The 17,280-nt window shown below is 42.9% G+C and overlaps 1 protein-coding gene across 3 annotated transcripts in view; it reads left to right on the forward strand.

The window, feature by feature from the left end:
* Nucleotides 1–17,280, forward strand: part of Ald1 (fructose-bisphosphate aldolase) — a 248,565-nt gene that overhangs the window by 48,740 nt on the left and 182,545 nt on the right. The gene's annotated exons all lie outside the window — the stretch shown is intronic.

A 17,280-nucleotide genomic window follows, 5' to 3' on the forward strand; every position in this document is an offset into this window, starting at 1 on the left:
TGTTATTTTTCCAAGGAAGAGGAGCGATTAAGGCTCAGGGCAGAGAAAGTTTTATTGGATATGAAGATATTTAATGGGACACGAACCTACTTGTGGCTCGGCAACAGGTTACTTTACAATTACCATACACTTAGAACAAGACTTCATTCTCTGAAAAATGAGTTATTACTCAGCTCTCCTTCCGTGAGAGCTTTACGTGAAAGCCACCTCAACTTCATAATAACTAGGAGCATAAACGGAGGTGGTGGCACTCGGAGAGTCTGGACACGATCCAATCTTATCTCTTGAGCAACAGGAATTCAGAAAAAAACAGCGTTATGTTCCACCCTGCACGAACCTGCTACGCAGGCGTAGCAGGGGGAGAGGTGATACTCCCACTTGGCGCGTCCCAGGTGGCGGATAGGGGGGTCCTAACCGGCTTGCTGGCGGACTTGAGGGACATAAAATACCTCTCGCGGACCTGTGGGTGGGGGAGGCTGACGAATAATACACCCACGGTATCCCCTGCCCATCGTGAGAGTCGACTAAAAGGGGCGACCAAGGGTTGATTGTATTAGACTCATGAAACTACTTGAGATTAGTACCACCACGCGGAGAACACCAATGGTTGCTTTTACTTGTGCGTAGTACTACTACATTGGGTACGAAATTGGTTTGTGATTAGTAGCACACAGGAGCACCGTGCGGTCGGCTTTTGCAGTACCTGTGATTAGTACCACCATATGAGCAGGACCATGGGATGATAGCTACCATGGTTCTGCCTTGCCTATGATTAGTACCCACTATATGAGGAACACCACGGGATAGGGGAAGGTCCCTGTGGTTAGTACTTTTATGTGATGAACACCATAGGTTTGCGTTGCCTGTAAATGGCGGCGCAAAGTGAGAAAAACATAGGTCTGTATTCTATGTCGGATTTCATAAGCTCTGAGTAGTACAATAGTGTGTGGAATACCGCAAGTCTCTGCTACTTTTGATTAGTACCGCAACAGAACAAATACCATGGTTCTACTTTGCTAGCGATCAGTACCGTTATGAGGGGCCGATAACTTCGATTTAGGACGCCCTGTTGACTGCACGCATAATCGATTGTGTTATGCTATAGCAGTAGTCCCTTGGTCAGTAATACTATTTTGTCACGTCAGTTTATGTGAATGTGAGACCTTGCGGGTCGCATCCACTGATTGTTTTAAATTCATGTCCATCCATTCATTCTTCGTTCTCACGTCAGTGGAGAATTTTAGACTTTTAATATGTCATTCCATTTCGTCTCATTTCGTACCAGTAGGGGCCGATGACCTAGATGTTAGGCCCCTTTAAACAACAATCATCAATCAATCATGTTCCACCCTGCGGTTGATGTATTTCTAAAACGCCTTTAACCCTTCATTACGGTGTTTAAAATCCCGATGGCTCTGATGATTATGATGATGATGATAATAATAATAATAATAATAATAATAATAATAATAATAATAATAATAATAATAATAATAATAATAATAATAATACATTTTTGTTTTATATTTCAATCAGTCGATCACTGCAGATCACCCGTGTGGGTGGGGGACGCAATGAAGAATACACCCGCGGTTTGCCCTGCCTGTTGTAAGAGGCGACCAAGGGATGATGAGAGGATCTTGAACCATGAGATTACCTGCGGTTAGTACCACCATGGGTGGACTTTACTTGCGATTAGTTCCACTACGTGAGGAATGCCGTGTGTGTGTGATTAGTATTATTGTGGGTGGATCACTATGGGTTTACAGTATCCGTGATTAGTACCACTGTATGAGAGACACCGTGGGTCTACGTTGCCTATGAGTGGTTGCGCCACTTTATTGTAAGGACTTATTTTAAGATTTTTAGATAAGCATGTCTTTTTGTAAAGATTGTTTTTTTACAATTTGCTGTTGGGAAAGGGCTAGGAGTGGGAAGGAAGCGTCCGTGGCCTTAGTACGGCACAGCACTGTTGCTAGGTAACATAGCGTCATCATTTTATTGAAAGAGATATGCACATTTTTGTGGCATACGGCTTTTCTTTTCACCGAGGGACTCGGTACTGGAGAGAAATGATTGCCGCATTCTATTTTCAATATGCAGCATGTGTGTGTGTTGATCTGATCGTGTGCTCCCAGTAATTAAAGTGCATCGTCTGTAAAACTTATCTTGATCTACACGTAGAGCTACTCTCCACAAACATGCGATTTAACAATTAACTGCTCCTTAAGTAGCCCTTTTTGGCGCCGTTGCTTCTCACATGCATGTGAACTAATGAACCGGAACATGCAATATGAGTGACCTGCCCGTTCGTCTGTCCAGTTGTGAATTTTCTTTTACACTACTACTTTCTGTTGCCACCACGTTAGAAGAAGATGCTATTACTCAATATAAACTGCACAGAATATTATAAATTCGCTTGTAAAATCCAGTGCATTGTACGGCGCAGAAATATGGGGGTACTAAGACAGGCGTTAGAGAAATGAATTAGTTCTCTAATGCGACAATGCAGGCTGTGTTGTGAAGTATTGATGGATGGCTATGATTGAGATATTTTAACAAAGAGGAGCGTTAGAGTAAAAATGGTCGATGTGATCTTGCAGGCTGTGATTTGAAAGAATTAATCACTATTGGTCTGCACTTAATGCCCAGGTGGCAGATTGTCTGCCTAGCCTTTTCTTAAATAAATGCAAAGAATTTGGAAATTTATCGAACATCTCCCTTGGTAAATTATTCCAGTCCCTAACACTCCTCTTCCTATAAATGAATATTTGCCCCAGTTTGTCCTCTTGAATTCCAACTTTGAGATCTTTTCTACTTTTAAAGACGCCACTCAAAGTTATTCGTCTATGAATGGCATTCCACGCCACCTCTCCACTGACAGCTCGGAACATACCATTTAGTCGAACAGCTTGTCTCCTTACTCGCAAGTCTTCACAGTCCGAAGTTTGCAATATTTTAGTAACACTCCTCTTTGGTCGGAACTCACCCAGAACAAATCATGCTGCTTTCCTTTGAATTTTTTCCAGTTCTGGTATCAAGAAATCCTGGTGAGGTTGCCATACACCGGAATCATACTCTAATTGCGGTCTTACCAGAGACTTATACGCCCTCTCTTTTGCATCGTTACTCATCTTTATCATACCCTGAAGGCTAAGCCTTGTCGCTGCAACAATTCTCGTCTCAAACCTGCTGTCCTGTTCACTTCCTTGTAGTTTTGACATCCCATCAATTTTCTCATATCCTCGAAGTATGTCTTCCATGGTCTTCCTCTTCATTTCTTTCCTAGTATTTTTGCATTATGTCTCAGGATATGACCCAAAAGTTTTATCTCCCTTCTTTCCATATCCTTTATCAGTCTCCGTTGTTCATTGATTTCCTTTAGAACATTGCGGCCTCGTCATTTTCCGCCAAATCCACATTCCATTCTTACCAGAACCCCTCAATACCCTCTTAAGCATGCGAAGAGATCTGTAACCTTTCTTAACAACCTCGTTAATGTGGTTACCCCAATGAAGATCATGCGTTATACCTTATTAACACCAAGGTATTTACAGTGTTCCCCATGAGATACCATCACCCCATCAAAACAATAATTAAAACTGAGAGGACTCTTCTTCATCCCCTTTATCATCATACCTTGCATGCTGTCCATGTCACAACATTTCGTCGGTCTTTATGTAGTCACTCACAATCCTAGAACACTGTACGGCAGTAGTTGTGGTAATAGATGTTTGACTGTCCGGTATTACACCTGTGTGGGGGGGAGGGGGGCGCAGACGAGGAGTACGCCCACGGTATCCGCTGCCTGTCGTAAGAGGCGACAAAAGGGTCGACCATGGGATGATTTTATTAGAACCATGAAACTACTTGTGATTAGTACCATCACGTGGGGAACACCATGGCTCGCCTTTACTGGCGAGTAGCATCACTATGTTATGTACACAATAGGTTTGTGATTAGTAGCAATAGTGTGTGTATCAGTGTGGGTTTTACAGTACCCGTGATTAGTACACCTAGGTGAGGAACACCATGGGTTTGCGTTGCCTATGAGTGGCGCCGTTATGTGAGAAACACCATAGGTCTGCGTTACCTGTGCGACGTACAATACTTGTGAGTTGTGCCATAATGTATGGAACACCGTGAGTCTACGCTACTTTTGATTAGTACCCCAACATGACAAATACCATGGTTCTATTTTATTAGCGATAAGTAGCACTTTGAGGGACCGTTGACCTGGATTTTGGACCCCTTTAGACAAAAAGCATCATCGATTAAGGATTGTCCTTTAGAAACAGTCCCTTGGTCAGTAATACTATTGTTTATGATAGTTTCTGGGAAAATGGGGCATTGCGGGTTCCATTCATTCTTCATAATCACGTTTTTTTTATTGTGGTCAGTGGATGATTTTGAACTTTTAAATTGGTATTACATTTCGTCTCATTTCGTACCATTGGGGCTGATGACCTAGATGTTAGGCCCCTTTAAACAACAAGAATCATCATTACGTCCGGTATTAAGTCTTTGGCATAGCCCGCTGCATCTACCTTGACGAACAGTAGATTGAGGGCAGTGCAGCACTGTCTTATATGATGTTCCTTTTTCTGACATCACACACGGCCCCCTTTGTCCGCGAGGTGACGAAGACGACCTCCCATGTGCAATGCGGAGAGTTCTAGGAGGCCATGCGCTATCACGAGAAAATCGATACGGCACGGAATTTTACAGCTGTGATATGGAATCTCGTACCAGCGACCATCCTCAGTGTTTCCCTGCTGTCTGCAAAGGTTGGCAGTTTTATTTACACCTCCCCACCTAACTTCCATCCTCTACCCGCCCCCACCCCTCCCCTATGTAGGCCTACACTTAGTTTTTTTTTGTTTTTTTGTTTTTTGGAGTGGCCATTTCCTACATCTCGCTCTTGTATTTCTGCATTTCTGGAATTAAAGTTAACAGTACAGGGCGAGTTGGCCATGCAGTTAGGGTCGCGCTGCTTCGAACTTGCATCCCGGAGTTAGTGGGTTCGAACTCCACTGTCGGCAACCCTGAAGATGGTTTTCCGTGGTTTCCCATTTTCACACCAGGAAAATACTGGGGCTGTGCCTTAATTTAGTAATTAAGGCCACGGCCGCTTCCTTCCCACTCCTAAGCCTTTCCTATCCCATCGTCGCCGTAAGACCTATCTGTGGTGTCGGTGTGACGTAAAGCAAATAGCAAGAAAAACAAAGGTAACCGTCAGATTGGCAGGGAATACGATATGAAAGCATGTAATTTAAATTTATAGGGAAGTGATCTGCTTTGATGGCTAAAATCCAGGAAATAATAATAGTAATAATAATAATAATAATATAAAAAAGAAGACGACTTGAAATCTAATGGACTTACGATGATTTCCGAATGGCAATAGTGTTGCCAATTCACGATGTAATACATGCAATATAAAGTTCTATTCACTAACAACATTTAAATGTGAATCCTGTTCCATGGTTAAGTGGTTAGCGTGCTGGTCTTTGGTCGCAGGGGTCCCGGGTTCAATTCCCGGCTGGGTCGGGAATTTTAACCATCATTGGTTAATTTCGCTGGCACGGGAGCTGGGTGTTCGTGTCGTCTTCATCATCATTTCATCCTCATCACGACGCGCAGGTTGCCTACGGGCGTCAAATCAAAAGACCTGCATCTGGCGAGCCGAACATGTCCTCGGACACTCTCGCCACTAAAAGCCATACGCCATTTCATTTCAATGTGAATTAAGAATCAGATTGTAGTCACCCTCCTAGTCCAACCGGTGACCGTGATTGTTAAGGCGTTGAAGTCTAAACGGTCTGACACCGAGGTTAGTCGGTTCGAGTCCCGCTGGTCGAAAAAATGTTTACCATCAGAATGTTGGCTGGCATGGTAGGGGAGATGGTGGTATACAATTTCTAATCACTGGATTGAGTGCCGAAAGCCTGGATTAAATTCCAAACCTCTCTTCAGTGTTCATATGGAATGAGGGCAAATGACGCTGTTCATAGTGATGTCCATCGGATGGAGACGTTAAGCCTTGAACAGACCCCTTGGTGCTGTTCGACAGGAGTAGGCTATGTGCCGGCACCGGATTTCGCCCTCTCCCTTCCTGCTATCACACATCACTCCATTTCATCTCATTAACTCCTCTGATGAGGTTGACGTCAGGAAGGGCATCCGGTCATAAAACCCCGCCACGACATTCATCTCACCTCATACCCGACCCCACAGAGAAACGGGACTAGGGCTGGACAAACATTGTAGTCGTCCTAACGAACGACATATACAGTTTTTGCACAAAGTATAGGAAGCGCCATAATCAGCTCGCAACTTTATCCTAAAACATCGTCTTCACGGCGGTTTTACAACCCACTCAGTTGACGTACATTAGGAGATGGGCGAAGTAAGTGATGGACAAGGAGATGTACTCAGGCCGAGCTGTATTACAGCTCCCTTGGGAACTGACAGCCCACGGCGAAAGTTTCCCTGGAGACTCATCTCCGTGGCGGCTTCCTTCATAGGCTGAGTAGCCTCAGTGTTTGACAGTGTATATTTAGTTTCACCTCCAGTTCAGTGCTTTGCCCGAATTACATTCGTTATATGTGTTTGAACACAAATGGATCTGCAGTGATAAGAATTGAGGTGTGCGGAAGGAAAAAGAAAGCACCCTCATCAGTTTTGACATAAATAGGCATTGGATAATGTTGATTTTATTTGTTTGTCATCAACAAAATTATTACTTCTCCATTTAAGGATAATATAATACAACCTGTGTCAATAAAGTTCGGGGAATAGTCCTGTACTATCAATATATATGAACAATGCACGACAGTGACCTTACCGTCCTTCGAAATAGTCCCCTCGCATAACTATGCACTGCTGAGATAGGCGATACATGTCCTGGGAACTTTGCAGGAAGGCTTCCTTTGGGATGGTGTTCAAAAGCCCCGTCACGTTTCGTTGGGTGTCAGGAATATCGTCAAATAACTTTCCTTTCAAAGCGAGTTTGAGTCGTGGGACCTTTTTCCGACGAGGGGATCCCGGAGAACGCCATTCCATGCTTTGCCGTTTCGTTTTAGGGTCGTACCTGAGACACCAGGTTTCATCCTCAGTGACAATACAGTTCAAGAAATTTAGTGTCGCATCCGCCACTGTGAAGCCTCTAAACGTGCCTGCTTCTGATCGTCAGTCAAGTGATATGGCACAAGACGAGAACACGTTTTCCTCTTCCCTAATTTCTGGGTAACGATTTATCACACTGATTCACGCTTAATCTGCAGTTCATCCGCTATCATGCGCACAGTTAATCGCCGATCGTTCGTGATTAATGTCCTCACATTCTCAATGTTTTCGTCACTGACGGCGGTCACCGGTCTTGCGCTACGGGGGTTGTCAAAAACATTTTCCCGCCCTCCTCGAAAACGGGCGAACCATTCGTACACACACTTCAAGGACAGCGCTTGATGTTCATAAACACGTACCAGCATCGCATGCGTTTCTTTCGGTGTCTTGCCAAGCTTAAAACAAAACTGTTCATTGATCTTTTGGTCATTCATGTTCCTGTTCGCAGTTCAGAACCAACGCACTGTGTCAAACAGGTCTTACACGGCACACAGACGATGCTCAACTGAACAACGTTGGGAGCAGGTGGTCAAAACCTGCTGCTACACAGGTGCAGCGTTGTGTCGCGAGTGTTGCCGGATCGGCCGTTCTGACTTCATTTACCGAACTTTGTCACAGGTTGTACATCCAAATAATGGACCAAGCTATCGGAGATTCTGAAGGTGATCAGGATCAGATACCGAGAAAGGAGAATATTATCTACAATCTGTACAAAAATCAGTCTGCAATGATAAGAATCGAGCTGCAGTTTGTCTCCCTTCCTTTTCAATGTTTATATAGAACGGGCAGTAAAGGAAATCAAAGAGGAAATTGGGAAGGGAATCACAATCCAAGGAGAGGAAATCAAAATCCTGATATTTGCCAGAATTGTTCTTTTATCTCAGAATATCTGGCGGTGAATGGTTTGGACAGATTGTTGAAGGAGTACAATATGAAAATAAATAAGTCGAAAACAAAAGTAATGGAGTGCTGTCGAACAAAGTCACGTGGTGCATGAATGGACGTCTTAAAGGACGCAGGTGAATATTTTTTACTAGGGTAGTAAAATAACTGGCGATGACAGAAGTAAGGAGGACATAAAATGCAGACTAGTACAGGCAAGGAAGGGTTTTCTTAAGAATAGAAATGTGTTCACTTTGAACATTGATATAGATGTTAGGAAGATGTTTTTTTTTTTAGACTTCCGTCTAGAGCGTGGCTTTCTATGGAAGTGAAACATGGACGATGACAAGCTCAGGAAAAAGCAGACTAGAAGGGTTTGAAATGTGGTGTTAAAGAAGAATGCTGAAGGTGAGATGGATAGATCGAATCACGATTGAAGAGATGCTGAATGGAATTGGTGAAAGGAGAATAATATGGCTACATTTGACCAGAAGAAAAGGCAGAATGATACAGCACATTTTAAACACCCAGGATTAGTTTAGTTGATTTTTGAGGAAAGTGTAGGCGGTAAGAATTGTAGGTATATACCAAGGTATGAATATTACTACCGGCTTAGTGGAGATGTAGGATGTAGTCGTTACGTAGAAATAAAAAGGGTAGGGTGGAATGGAGGGCTGCATCAAATCAGTCTATGAACTGATGACTCAAACAACAAGAACAACGTGTCTTAGAGTTGGAGATCATCAGAGAGTGTGTGTAACGTAGTGTCATGTAACAAAATCTGTGAGGTGATGTTACCTAGCAACAGTACCTTGAGAGCTGTACAGGCCGTGGATCTGAATGTCATGGCCATCCATGAATACATCACAGCCTGCACGGTTGCTAGGTAACATCGCGTCACCATATTTATGATCATTTTATTTTCCAGAACAGAAGGAATATGGATGAAAAGCATAACGATATAAGTAGCATTTTGGTCATTCAGAGAAAAAGGCATTTAAACATCTTAACACTCATTATAAAGCATGCTATTTGTAGTTACACCACCCATCACTAAAGCGCAGAATATTACAATCACTTGTATCTCTCTGCTGGTGAAAAGATACATCCTCCCGGAGTTACATCCTGCACTTAACTCCTTTTTTTAATGTCACTTATACCGTTATGGTTTACATCCATTCAATTTTGAAAATGGAACGCATTTCAAGGAGGAGAAATCAGAACTGAGATTTCCGGACTACTTCTGCTACGCTCTGGAATTTGGCTGTGGAGTAGGACGATGCTAATGCAATCCAGTTCACAAGTTCTGCCTTGCATTCTCAAGCACATTGCAACATCTATGTGATAGGAGGAAAGTCAGTGTTAGGAAAGACATCGATTATGACAGGGGCTTGTCTTACCGATAACTACCGCAGGTGATAAGATAACACTAGCATGAAGTTTAATCCCACGTGAGGCTCTGTTGTTCATTATGTTGAGAGAGGCTTGTTGATAAGGAACTTGTTTCACTTCCGCGTGAATGTATCCTTCCTCCCAGTTGAATTGTTTACCAAAAACACCTAACCACAGAAGTTAGTAGACAACATTACAGCGAGTAGTACCATGCTCTTAAGGAGTGACATAAATTTAGCTCAACATACATAGGGAATAACTTCGCAAATAAAGCCTCAAGGAGTTTAAACGAGATTTATGCTGTCAGTCGAGCGAGGTGTAAAATTATATTGAACAAAACTTATTTAGGTTTCTTATTAAATTTGAGTCCGGATGTTTGGACCGTAATGGGTTAGAATACAAATCAACTTACATGGTAGGAACTGGCGTCTACCCGCGCTTCGGTGGTGTAGCGAGAGTAACATATCTTTTAGGGGTTCTAACAGGCCGGGACCCTAATATGTATGCAAATCTCATAGCAGAACTGTTGTCCGGGTAGAGTATACTTATTTGCTTTAGTATGTTAGCGTTCTAACCTATTACACCCCGAACATCCGAGCTCTAATTATTATTATTATTATTATTATTATTATTGTTATTATTACCGTATTATGATGATGATTATTATTATTATTATTATTATTATTATTATTATTATTATTATTATTATTATTATTATTATTATTATTATTATTATTATTATTATTATTCCGTTAGGGTCTTCTAGGGACATTCATCCTTTGCTTTCCTTCTTCCTCCAACACTCCATCTGCTCACTGTCTTCTTTTCCTCTCTTTGGATCATTTCGAGCCTGTTTTCTTACCCTCCCGACTTTGGAATCTTTCCCTTTCTAACACTTTCGTTCTAAAAATCTCTCTCGTTGCTGTTTGCTCTCTTATTGTTTGTTTCCAAATCTTTCTTTGTTGACTTCATGAATCCAGGTTGTTGTCGACTTATTGTTCCAAAAATACTTGAACATTTGTTTGGTAAATGTGTTGTCATCCATTTTGTATAAATGTCAAAAATTATTATTATTATTATTATTATTATTATTATTATTATTATTATTATTATTATTATTATTATTACCGCATTTTAGTGGTAGGTAGAGGTGAAAGAAGGTGCGGGCGTGAACGGGTCTCAAACTACGGAATCAAAGTTAATGTAAAATTTAACAAGGTTATATTTTCTTTTTAAAATAAAGAAATAACAAACATGGCAGGTACAGAGTAGCAAGTCAAAAGGGTAATTACAATATTTACAGAATTTGGGCTTCGAGCCCTGACTTCACAATGCTTGGGCAATCAGCCCAACCTTACTTCAAAATGAGTATTAACAGAGGGGCAGAAAACCCCATTCATGCTCAGGAGCACTTGCTCCAAATTACACCGAAAAGCCTCCACGAGGCATCCAACACTCAGTTTTCAAAAAAGAGCCACTCGCTCTCAACTTTAAGCCTATCAAAGGCCACACCAAACTCCACCTTCAAGTTGTCCTCTACGGACCTAGACACAGGGGTAAAATACCCAACCTACTGAGGCCTATTAATTTAAAAAAAAGGAAAATTACATGGCCTCTAAAATAACAATTTGGGAGGAGGCGATCTGCTCTCCTAATACATTCGTTCAAAACCTGATCGGGCTCTAGGCCGCTAATACAAGGGCTAATCCCATACTACAGAGGTGACTTAGAGAAGACCAATTTACATTACATTAACGAAGAATAGGTTGAGAAAAATAAGTTCACCTCAAAACAATATGATTGGGAGCTCGAGAGGGTTAAGCACTCTCTATCCCGATATGCAGTTTAAAAGATGGAATAGATACCAGTTTCTTTACATTTTAAGGAAGGTTACATAATGGAAAAACTTCGGACCCGCCCCGAGAGTTAAACTGCTGAGCAAGCAAGAAAAGAAGTAATTAATCGGCCACTAGCTGGTTGTTGACTGTCGCCGAAGAAAGAGGCGCTTCCCGCCCCCTGCTATGTACTTTACACACTGAAAGATGGAACAGAAGTGGCCCGGAGACCCTAAAATCAGCAGTTTATATCCTCTCGCGGAAGGTTCGAGGCGTTAGGGGAATGAAAACACCCTCCCACAAACTCTTTATTGGGTAGGATACAGCAACATATTCAAGTTGGGGGAAGATACCTCGGATTGGTCAGAAATTAATTGAAGAAATTCGGGATTGGATACATACAAAACAAGGGGAAGGAGAGGGGTATACAGCCAACTTAAACAATAATAGAAAGAAATTTAACAAGAAACAACTTTTGAAATAAAATTTTCTCCAGAAAAAAACAGTTCTTTCACTCCGCACTAGGGTGCACTATTGTTGATCTTCAGTAGTGTCCTCTAGAAGAGAAAGTTCACACTTCTTCCTACAAGCAAAACAAAAATACGTCGAAAATGCCATAGTTCTAAAACTCCAAAATTTACAGGTAGTGACATCTTCTGAGAAAGTAGAAAATTAATACGGTAGATAAAGTTCAGACTTCCTCCAGCAGAGGAGTTTCAACTGGCGCACCTTTTGAATTAGCGGCGTGGAGGTGTACCGCCCGGTACAGACCTCCTCCCCCAAATGTCCCTCCGGGGGTGACACATGAAATTTGTTTGAAAACAAGGTCCAAGTTTTGATGTAGATATGGAGATTAATTGCCGAAAAGTTTATAAGATTTTCTTAATGTGGTTTGATTCAGTTTCAAAATTTTGTTGTTGCAGGTGAAGTAAAGTCTTTATGGTTGTAGAAGTTGAATTCAGAAGATAAACTTTTAATACTTGAAAGTGAAGAAAATTTTTGCAATGTCCACCAAATATTGCTGTTGAATTCCCAAGTGCAGTTATTGCTGATAGTAATAGTTCATGTAGTTAATGTTGATTAATTTGGATGGCCAGACCGGCCTTTGCAGCTTGCGTCCAGAGGAGGCCGCTCGGACCCCTCAAGTACCCTGAGATACCGCTCGCCCGCCCTATGAGGGGCGCAGTGGTGTTGAAGCACGCCGCGCCCGCGGTGAACATATACAGGCTGCGGGCAAGTAGCAGGTCGTGCGCCGCACATCAGCCTTGGCCGGGAGGAGAGCTCCGGCTCGCCGTGCACATGTCGTCTTCGCTGGGGTCGAGGGGGCCCGTCCTCGAGCCCAGTCGCGGCACGGCGCCGCGCGGCTGCGGGGGCACTGAAACATTAAAACTAGGCGGCAGAATTTGTTGGACCATCATCATTTTTGAGGGCACAGGCTTGGTGGAGAGGTTGAGGGGCCAGCGGCGTGCAGATATCCATGGCATTTAATATAAGCAAGCCACAGTGTGTATAGCAGGAGACGGGAGCGTGGTAATGGCCTTGGTAAGGACAGAATGGCAGTTTAACCGCGCGGGGACGGTTTACAAAAACTTACATATGAAACAAAACATTATATAAGGGGCAGAATGCCTTAAAAGTGAAAACTCAAAAAAAAAATATAACCTTCATATTCCTTTCACGATTATATGAAGCAAGTTGACACAAAATTTACACTGGTTTCACCTGTGACAGGTGAACCCTAAATATCCTCTCGGTGGCTGGATTACTTAATAACAACGTAACCGGCGTAAGAAAATCGAGAATGATGCAAGGCCCATGAAATCTGGGGGCAAGCTTGCCCGCGGGAACAAAGTTCTTGACCATAACTTGGTCACCTACCTTCAAAGGGGTGGGTCTCCGTCCACGATCATACCTTTCCCTAACCTTTTCATGAGAGACTTTAAGATTGGCTTTAGCCTTCTTCCAAAGATCTTTGATGTTGTCCGGATCTATTGTCTCGGGTAGAATGTCACTCAGAGACCAGAGGTTAGAGAGCGGCGTGTTGGGAACAAACTTGAACATCAAAGAGGCTGGAGTAAACTTATGTGATTCATGAACCGCCGAATTCAAAGCAAAAGCTAACCAATGCAAGGACGTGTCCCACCTGGAATGATCTTCATGATGATAGGCAATAAGCGCGGACCTGAGATTACGGTTAACCCGTTCAGCCAGCGATAGTTGAGGGTAATAAGCAGAAGTAGTTACATGAGAGATAGACAAGTCAAAACAGAATTTACGAAAAAGGTTTGATGTGAACGCCTTAGCATTATCAGACACAACATATTGGCACGGACCAGAAGAAGCAAAAATAGAATTTAGGCAAGTAATGGTGGAGTGAGCGGTAGCCAGCTTAGTCGGAAATAACCAGGAAAATCTTGTAAAACCATCTACGCACACAAAGATGAACTTGTTGGCATTTCCCTTTGACTGGGGGAAGGGTCCTACATAATCAATATACAAGCGTTCCATGGGGCGCGACGCTTGCTGCGAAGACAGAAGGCCAACCTTGGTGGACATAGTGGGTTTACTAAGCAAACAAGGTTTACAAGCTTTTACTAGTTCACGGATTTCACCGTCCATACCCTTCCAGATGAACCTTTCACGAATCTCTTCACGAGTTTTAAAGATTCCAAGATGCCCCCCTAATGGGGTCTCATGATAGTACTTGAAGATCATAGGTACAAGAACAGCTGGAACGACAACTTTCATCATCTTATCCTGCCTCGAAGGGCAACATAGAACACCATTCCTCAGAACATAAGGGACCACACGTTCCCCAGAAGAAAGGGTTTCCATTATCGGAGCCAGCGTCGGATCTTCACGTTGGTATTTCTCGATATCCCTAAAAAGCATGGGGGCATCTGTTAAGATGGCATTAACATCAGATAACATGGACTCGGGAGGAGATGAACTTTCGACCGGTTCATGGTTCTCAATGTCGTTGGAAAACATACGGCTGAGTCCATCAGCGACAACATTTTCGGTACCTCTGATATGCCGGACATCGAATTGGAAGGCAGAAATACGGATGGCCCAACGGGCTATACGACCAGTACGACGCGGCCTACCTAAGACCCAGCTTAAGGCTTGATTATCTGTCTCCAGGTCGAATTTGACATGTTCCAGATAGAGACGGAACTTCTCTAAGGCAAATAAGACTGCCAAACCTTCGAGCTCATAGATAGAATACTTGGCTTCTTGAGCCGATAGAGTCCTAGATGCATAGGCGATGGGTCGCCTCCCTAGTTCAGTCTCTTGAAGAAGGACTGCCGCTACTGCTGACGACGACGCATCGGTTTGGACGATGAATTTCTTCGAGAAATCAGGCATAGCAAGTACAGGGGCATTACAGAGAGCTAATTTAAGATCTTCAAAAGCGGCTTGTTGAGAAGGTCCCCACTCGAATTTGATGCCTTTCCTACGAAGAAGGTTCAAGGGCGCCGCTCTATTAGCAAAGTTAGGAATAAACTTCCTGAAGAAATTCACCATACCAATGAACTGGCGATACCTTTAATGTCCTTGGGAGGATTAAAATCACGGATGGCCTGTGTTCTAGAATGATCGACTGCTACACCATCAGGTGACACAATATGCCCTAGGAATGACATAGAGGGTTTAGCAAAGGCAACCTTGGACAACTTGACAGTTAACCCAGCCTTACGAAGGCGATCGAGAACTTCTCGCAGATGATCTAGATGTTCTTCAAAAGTCTCTGAAAATACGACGACATCATCCAAGTAGTGATATAAGTACTCAAATTTGATGTCGGAGAAGACCCTATCTAGTAGCCTAGTGAGTACAGCTGCTCCCGTGGGGAGCCCGAAAGGCACGCGGTTGTATTCGTATAAGTTCCAGTCCGTGGCAAACGCTGTGAGGTGTTTAGACTCTTCGGCAAGGGGAATTTGATTATAGGCCTGATTCAGGTCCAAGATAGTAAAGAACTTGGCCTTACGAAACCATGAAAAACAAGAATGAAGGTCAGGAAGTGGCACAGATTGTAACACCACCTTCCGATTGAGAGCCCTATAATCAATGACAGGCCTGAAGCCTCCTTGGGGTTTCGGGACTAGAAAAATAGGCGAAGAATACGCCGACTTAGAGGGCCTAATAATACCATCCTTCAACATTTGATCGATGATTTCTTTCAATGCCTTCATTTTAGGTGGAGATAGCCTATATGGTGGAAAACGGACAGGAGTCGAATCCGTGACCTCAATTTTGTATTCAATAAGGTCAGTAACACCAAGAGTATCAGAGAACACCTCTGGAAATGACTGACATAATTTACGAATACTATCAGCCTGCTCCTCAGGTAGATGTCTAAGGTCTAACAACATCTCATCCTGGGTAGGCGAAATAGATGAACATGATATAGAATTACACTTTAACAAGGGAATTTTACAATTGGACGCAAACTTGAATGTGCACGACTTACTCTGGAGATCGAGCACAAGACCAGTGTGAGAATTAAAGTCCCCTCCCAGTATGATGGGGCAAGACAAGTGCTTAGCCACAAACAGTTTGATTTTCCATGTAAATTTAAAAATACGAATTTTGGCACTTACAAAACCTAGAATTTCTAATGGGGATGAATTAGCCGAAACATATTGAACAGGAGATGAATCATAGTCAGGTAATTTACAAATAGATTTCAATTTTGAATACCACGGGTCCGAAATAATAGAACAAACACTGCCTGAATCTAATAGAGCCGTTATAGGCTCGTTATTTAACTCAATCTTAAGAAAAGGAACAGGTGCGGGGGTATCCACCGCAATCCTAAGACACTCCTTGGGGCATTCAAGGGATGGATTTGAAGATTGAAATTTCCCTGATTTTTCGATCTGTTTACCCGGGGCTGAGTCTCGGGAAGATGGATTAATCGACTCAGCCGAAGGCACTAGTCACTTTATATTGTTGTTGGAAGTTGCACCAGAAGTTGAGCAGGAGGGGGTGCTATTCGAATTGGGACAATTCTTGGCGATATGTGAGAAAGCCCCACATTTAAAGCAGCCTTGTGATGAACCAGCTCCATTCCTTGTCACACTAGATTTGAGCAATGGGCACTTGTTCCGAAGGTGGTCGGGCGACCCGCAAGCATAGCATTTACGGGGTGTGACTGATCGGCGAGGTGGAGGCCGAGTATTACTAAAAGAAGGCGGGGGTTCTTTCGCGACACGCAATGAATCGGCGTATCTAACTCCTTCCGCTGAGACGGCCAATGCCTCAAGTTCAGAGAAGGTTTGCGGGCACGCCGCGAAACACAAATATGATCTATAAGATGGTGAAATACCTTCCACAATGGCTTGTACAATCTGATCCTCAGGGAAGTGAAGAGCAAACACCCTAGTATAAAACTGAATGTCCTGTATGAAATCAGCCAAGTTTTCATCCAAGCGTTGTACACGGTAATAGTACTTCTGAATCAGAGATGACTTCGCGCGAGCAGGAATAAAATTTGCAAGCAAGTGTGCATGAAAATCTTCAATAGATGACTGTTCGGCTATGGCTCTAACTATTTTGTCTGAGAGAATACCTATTGCATAGGGATAGATGATTTGCAAAATCTGACATGGGGAAAGAGAAAACACAAGGGCATGATCCTGAAATTCAACTAGAAATCTTAAAAATGAAATTACTTCACTGGTGGTATTAACTGAAAACTTAGAGATACCCCTGAGCAACATTGCCAATGGATGGGGCAAACTACTGAACCCAGGTGACATAGTCGGTAAAGGTTTAAGTGGCAAAGAAGTTAATTCAGAACGTACATTATTCAATGAGTTACGGCGTTCAGACTCGTTGTCTAATGGGGCAGAGATAGTTTGAGCAGCAATGGTTTTCCTATTTGCTTCTCCCTTAGGAGGCTCTTCCTCACTACCTACATTCACTGTGGTGGGTAGATCGCTTTTGCGAGGAACCTCCCCCGTTAACAATTGAGTGACCTTACTAGACAAATCAGAAATATTTTCAAGCAGCGTACTAGCTTCCTTCCTCTGAACGT

This window comes from Anabrus simplex, chromosome X (assembly GCF_040414725.1).
Source record: "Anabrus simplex isolate iqAnaSimp1 chromosome X, ASM4041472v1, whole genome shotgun sequence".
Classification (NCBI taxonomy): domain Eukaryota; kingdom Metazoa; phylum Arthropoda; class Insecta; order Orthoptera; family Tettigoniidae; genus Anabrus; species Anabrus simplex.